The sequence below is a fragment of the Antennarius striatus genome, chromosome 7, assembly GCF_040054535.1.
Source record: "Antennarius striatus isolate MH-2024 chromosome 7, ASM4005453v1, whole genome shotgun sequence".
Classification (NCBI taxonomy): domain Eukaryota; kingdom Metazoa; phylum Chordata; class Actinopteri; order Lophiiformes; family Antennariidae; genus Antennarius; species Antennarius striatus.
This window is the reverse complement of record NC_090782.1, coordinates 5107740-5115000: the sequence shown is the minus strand read 5'-3', so window position 1 is coordinate 5115000 and position 7261 is coordinate 5107740.

Genomic DNA, 7261 nt, shown 5'->3' with positions numbered 1-7261 from the left:
TCAGTCCAGGTAGGCAACATTTACTATAACCCCTTAAAGTCACCCCTTGAATTTACATGTTAAGCCTCATCGATAATGTTATGTCAGTGCTAATATAGTGTAGAAGAAGAGCAATTTACTTCTTCTTTACTATCCCCAGAGGGATAGATGAGGATTTCCGTGGCATAATTCCAATGTTTTTTCAATAAATATTAGAAACGCATTTACCTCAAGAGGTACATTTTCCTATTTTGGTAATTTTAAGAATTGTATTTGTTCTTTTAATTTAATTCTGAAAAAAATTCCCCTCTGTCTCAGCCATGCACTTCACAAAAATTGCAAGTGAAATAAATGTCTTTAAACACTCCTTTTCTAAGTGAGAAGCTGTGTAATTTATAGTTGTTTTGGGTTTATTATGATCATAGATACAGAAAATGCAAACTGACAGAATGAAAGTATTTGTAAAGATAGAAACCATCCATGTAAATACATTTTAGAGATTAATGTATTTTAGTAAAGTGATCTCCACGATGTTATCATATTATTTTTATCCAACATTAATCACTGATAATTGGTATCACAATTTTGTGATCTAATTTATGGTCATCATCTTGTTGTCCATTAACTTCACCATTTTTAATACATCTTTTCCTTTTACGTGTGTTCAAAGTAACCCTGTCTCTTGATTTCATCACTCTTACAACTGACTCTCACCCTCACCTAACCCTACACAAACAAAAAGAGAGTGCTCTTGCAAAAGCTCACACATATACATGTGCACACATTAAATTACATGATTGGACTGCAAAGTCATACACATGGTCGACCCTACTAACAAGCAAAGAGCTTCACATGGAGCATTGCTCATGTAATAGCAGCTCTCTTACTTGACTCACATCTAAAGGCCAGTGTGTTCTCTGCGCATAAATTAGCAGTGATGAGCAACAACCTTGGGATGGTGCGACCAGAGTGAGGCTATGGACTCCAAATAGAAACCCAGTGGGGTGCTGCTCCTGCAGGATGTTTGTAGTGAGACATCCGTTGTTTCTCTTATCGTGGAAGACAGACAATGTTTTAGTGTTATTTGCAAAATGTTTTCAAAAGTATTAAAAAAAATCAACATTTGTCACCCGTCAACAACATTAAGGATTCATGACAACATTCAGAGAGACTTGGTTTGGGGATTTGACCATGTGGATGACAGAATGGAGTGTGGACTGGTGTTTATAGAAGTGCCGGTTAACTTCCTGGGGACTACTCAAGTGCCCTTGAGCAAGGCAGAAAATCTCAAAACTGCGCCCTGGGTGCCGTGACTTTGCTGCCCATTGCACATGTATAGGCTCTTTATGCGAGTGCGTATGTCTTCATCTCCTAACTATTTCAGAGATATGAATGAGTTAGACACTTTTACGAACTTATGGTGTGTCAAAGGTGTCTTATGTCCGTGTTAAGTGAGGAACTTGTGTTCAGTCAGTGGTTGGTTTAATTCATGCATATTTTGCTTATGTTCCTACATATTATATTGATTATTTTTGAAATGTGAGTTTCTGTTTGTGTGCATCTTTTTTGGATTTTGTGTCAATGTGAGTACCTCGTATTTCGACATTTATGAATACTATAAATGTGATTTTAAAAATGTTCTTCTTCTTCTTCTTCGCCTTACCCAGCATCCCAACACACTCTAAAACGGCTGGTCTCTTCTCGTGGCCTAGTGGATGTGTGGAGGAGGATGCATCCAGACTGCCGACAGTACACTTGGTCCCACCTGACAGAAGGCAGGGTGTCTTTAGCCAGGCTGGATCACTTTTACTGTTTTAAACACCATTTCAATGCTTTCAAAGACTGTAATATAATGCCAGCTGCTTATACTGATCATTCTCTGGTTTCATGTCGCGTTGTGATGGGAAATATTTTACCTAGGAGTGCATACTGGCATTTTAATTCAACTTTAGCTTTGGACAGAGGCTTTAGAGAGATCTTCAGTTATTTTTGGAGCACTTTTAGACTTAGAAAAGCTGATTTTACCTCTCTTAGCCAGTGGTGGGACTATGGCAAAACAGAGATAAAAGTCCTGTGCCAACAGTATACTTTGAACGTCACACGAGACACCTGCCGGTCTATGAAACACCTAGAGGCTGAAATTGTGGAGTTGGAGACAAGCGCTTCCACAGGAAATCAGAGGTGTACTGAAATCCTCAAGTCCAAAAGAATGGCTTTAGCCGACCTGTTGGATACCAAAGTACAGGGTGCCCTAGTACAAAACATCACCGAGATGGATGCTCCCTCTAGCTTCTTCTTCGGCCTGGAAAAAAAGCATGGACAGACCAACGTGATCCACTCCCTGCTGTCTGACACAGGACAGGAGCTGACAGAGCCTGGACAGATCAGAAGGCGAGCTGTGAGTTTTTATTCATCTTTGTATGAAAGTGAATACCGAGAAAACCAGCCACTGTTAGAGGAGTTCTGTGCAGAGCTACCTCAGGTCTCCACGGAGACAAATTCACAACTTGACCGGCCGCTGGAGTTAGAGGAACTCCACACTGCCCTGCAGAACATGCAGGGACGACATTCTCCGGGTATCGATGGTCTAACGGTTGAGTTCTATACAGCCTTCTGGGAGATTCTAGCATGTGATATGCTGGAAGTGTTCACCGAAAGTCTATCCTCAGGCTCTTTGCCACTGTCCTGCCGGAGGGCGGTCGTTGCCCTCCTGCCTAAAAAAGGCAATCTGCAGGACATCAAGAACTGGCGCCCTGTGTCACTGCTCTGCACCGATTACAAGATTCTGTCCAAGGCTTTGGCTACCAGGCTGAGGGAAGCTATGGAGCAGGTCATCCACCGGGATCAAACCTACTGTGTGCCCGGCAGGTCCATGGCAGACAATGTCTACCTAATTCGTGATGTTTTGGAGGTGTCCAGATCATTGGGTGTTGAGCGCAGCTTCCTCTGGACAACCATGGAGAGGTTTGGGTTCAGCACCGAGTTCATTGCCAAGATCAAGGTGTTGTACAGTGATGTTGAGAGTATTCTGAAGTTTAACGGCAGTTTGTGTGCCCCCTTCGGGGTGCATCGGGGCATCCGGCAGGGTTGTGCCCTGTCTGGGATGCTCTATGCACTCTCTCTGGAGCCCCTCCTCTGTAAAATTCGCAAAAACATCGATGGTTTGATTTTACCTGGTGTTAGAGAGAACATTCTTTTATCTGCCTATGCTGATGATGTTGTTGTTCTTATCAAAAACCAAAGGGATGTTAATGTTCTGGTGGGTTTAACAAACTCATTCAATGTTTTAACTGCTGCAAAAGTAAACTGGAACAAAAGTGAAGCCCTTGCTGTTGGTGAGTGGCATGGCAACCTCCCGGTTCTTCCTCAAAACTTGTGTTGGAAGACTGATGGTCTCAAATATCTCGGTGTGTACCTGGGAAATGAGACAACAACCAGGAAGAACTGGGAGGGCGTCATTGACAAAATAGAAGGGAAACTTAAAAAATGGAAATGGTTGCTCCCCAGAATGTCGTACAGAGGTCGAGTTTTAGTGATTAACAATCTGGTAGCCTCGCAGCTGTGGCACCGCTTGGCCTGTATGGACTCTCCATCAGGGTTTCTAGCCCAAATCCAGACCAAACTTGTTAACTTTTTCTGGGATGGGCTGCATTGGGTGCCTCAAGGAGTGTTGTTTTTATCAAGAGAGGAGGGGGGACAGGGCCTCATCCACCTGGCTAGTAGAACAGCCAGGTTCAGATTATAGTTCATCCAGCGGTTTCTGACCGGACCAGCGGATCTGACGTGGAGAGAGGTGGGCGGCTGCATATTCAGACGAGTGAGCCACTTGGACCTGGATGCTGCTCTGTTTTTAATGGACTCTAAGCTTCTAAAGTTAAATGGTTTGCCTCCGTTTTATCATGGTGTTTTTAAGTCATGGGCCCTATTTAAAAGCAGCCCAGGAAAAAGCTCTGACTCTTTGTTCTGGTTACTGAGGGAACCACTAGTGCATGGGGCCAGGCTGGACGTCTGCAGTGGGGCCAGGCTGGTCTGTCTGCAGCGCTTTGCAGAACCAGGACCGTGACCCTCCAGCAACTGGTGGACAACGCTGGGCCAGCGCTGGCGGATGCCCAGGCTGTGAGCTCACTGCTGAACATCCAATCCACCAGGGTGGCTCAGAGGGTACTACAACTGTGGAGGCAAAGACTTTCCGGGAAGGAGAGAGGCCTCCTCCTAGACTATAGTACAGGGACTGTACCAGACAGCAAAGATCCTTTCCCAGAGGTCCACATCAGTCCCCTGTTTGGAGAACTGGAGGGTCCTCTCCTCGGAGATGAACGACAGATCAGCCTGCACACGGCCAACAAAAAAATACTGTACAAACAATGTGTAAAAGTAATCAACAAGAAAAACCTGTGTGACAGAGCCCCCACTACCTGGGCCAACAAGATGACGGGAAATGGACCTGACCCGCAGTGGAGACTTCTGTACAAACACCCCCTCAAGAAAAAAACAGCCGACCTCCAGTGGAGGATTTTGCATGGTGCCGTCGGTTCCAATGCTTTTGTCTCTGTTTTTGCCCCTGCGGTGTCCAGCCAGTGTCCCTTCTGTCCCCTTCAGGAGACAGTCTTTCATACTTTCAGTGAGTGTGGGAGACTTGCAGTGCTCTTCACTCTTCTAACGAATGTTTTTAACTTGTTCAATGAAAACTTTAGTATCAGGAAATTCATCTACGGTGCTGGGTACAATAGATCGAATCAGAGAAAGTGGCAGCTTTTAAATTTTATTTCTGGGGAGGCAAAACTTGCAATTCATGTGACCAGGAAGAGGAAAATTGAAAAAAATACCGTTCAAGAAGCAGCTACTGTTTTTTGCTGTAACATCAGATGTCGCTTAAAACTAGAATTTGGTTTCTATAAATTGACAAAAGACCTGAATAACTTTAGGAACATCTGGTGTTACAAAAATGCCCTATGCACTTTAGTTGATGACCACCTCACTTTTGCAAACTTCCTGTTATAATGCACTAATTTTTATATTGTATTTCCCTTTGTTTCTTGGTGTTTAATGTTTTTGAGTGTTTAGTGTTTTTGAAATTTCATCTAATGAAAAATTGTAAAATGTTCTAAATGTTCTAAATGTTAAATGTGATTGAAGTTTGTTTGGAAAAGATCTTCTGAGGCACTTAAATGCTTTCATCTAATGTAAAACTGCAAAATGTTTGATGAGATTAAAGTGTTTTTGCAAAAATCAAAAAAAAAATTTTTTTTTGATTTAAAAAAATCTTCTTCTTCTTCTTCTTCTTCTTCTTCTTCACTAATTCTTATATTGTATTTCCCTTTGTTTCTTGGTGTTTAATGTTTTTGAGTGTTTAGTGTTTTTGAAATTTCATCTAATGAAAATTTGTAAAATGTTCTAAATGTTCTAAATGTACTAAATGTTCTAAATGTTAAATGTGATTGAAGTTTGTTTGGAAAAGATGTTCTGAGGCACTTAAATGCTTTCATCTAATGTAAAACTGCAAAATGTTTGAATAAGATTAAAGTGTTTTTGCAAAAATCAAAAATCTTCTTCTTCTTCTTCTTCTTCTTGTTATTATTATTATTATTATTATTATTATTATTATTATTATTATTATTATTATTATTATTATTATTATTATTATTATTATTATTATTATTATTATTATTATTATTATTATTATTATTATTATTATTCCTCTTCTTCCTCTCTAAAAGTAAAACAAATGACCTCAACAACTAACGGAAGCAAAAAAGTTCCAGCAGTATATGATAAAATCAACCTGTTCTGTTTATTTTTCCAAAACCAACAATAAAAAATGAGTATGTGACACAACACAGATTATGCCTCCTTCGAGTGCATAAAAGGCCTACGCTAAATGCCATCCAGATAGCAACTGAAAAGTTTCAAACAGAAATAAAAAATGCTATTTGCATTTCATCGGCAGTGTGAATGTCAATGCAGATTATATAGATGTAATCACTTTCCCTCTACGCTGCATGAGAAGCCCCATTGTCTGTAAGTCACATCTGGATGTCATCCACCCTGCATGTCACTGGGGCTCCCTTGATGACTCTTGCCCTCCTGACACAATAAGTTCATTTATTGGGAACAATCATACCTGCAGAAGTATCTTGTAGCTCAACGTATCTTGTAGCTCAACGTTTCTCTCACACTTTACTGCAGTTTGTCCTGAGCACGAATGAAGCATCGTCATCAACATTATGTTGCAGGAACGTCAGCACAGGAGGCCTTTGACATTAACAAATATATGGACAGTGAATGCGAGAAAACCAGAGATGATGTGTGATTCATGACCATAGGAAAACACTGCAGCAGAAATGTTAATGTGTGTGTGTGTGTGTGTGTGTGTGTGTGTGTGTGTGTGTGTGTGTGTGTGTGTGTCTTCATAGTATCTGCTCTCATTGGATTTAGACATCTGTATATTATTTGTTTAGCTGATGAATTAAATTCTATATATGGACATTACTGCCTAGATGACAAAATATGCAGTACTTTTTGATGTAAACGAATACAAATACAACGGTATATTTATTCAGGTTGAGGCTCATATAATTGCTCTAGGAAAAACATTTCCCACAAGTACGCCCAATGGAATGAGCTCAGATCCCACTGTGATGATAAGACTAGATTAATCACGATACTCTGGACTGCATGGTATCATTTTTAAAAAATGTTTTTATAACTGTATTTGTATTTTTAAAAATTATGTGATATCTTTGTGTTGCACTGAGGATCAGATTTAACGCTCTATTAAAATACATTTCAGCTATCATCATTTTTCAGAAAGACATGTAGATTTAGCAAGTTCTCCATCATTTCCTGTGAAGGAAAATACACTTATTTTCATATTGATGCAATATCTTCATGACATCATAGACAATTGTTCAATATACAGTATATGAGCAATTCGTAAAAGATGCGCATGTTGGGATTCCCTGTCAGTACAAATATGAACTTGACTGCAGTTCATCAAAAACAACAACAACAACCCACTAGATATGGACAAAGTGAAAACATGAGCACATACATCATGCCAAGGTTTTGAAATATATCTGTTACAGTCCCAGGGTAATGTCACATAAGGGAAAAAACAAGCACACAGTACATGCCATATTCAACAGCAGAGAAATCCAATTTAATGCACTTCAAGGCATCGTCTCCAGATCACTTGTCAATCTGTAGCTTTCTTGTCACATTTACTATATGTTCCCTCTGTTGTCATTCTGTCTCAATCACCCCTGTAACACTTGTATGCATG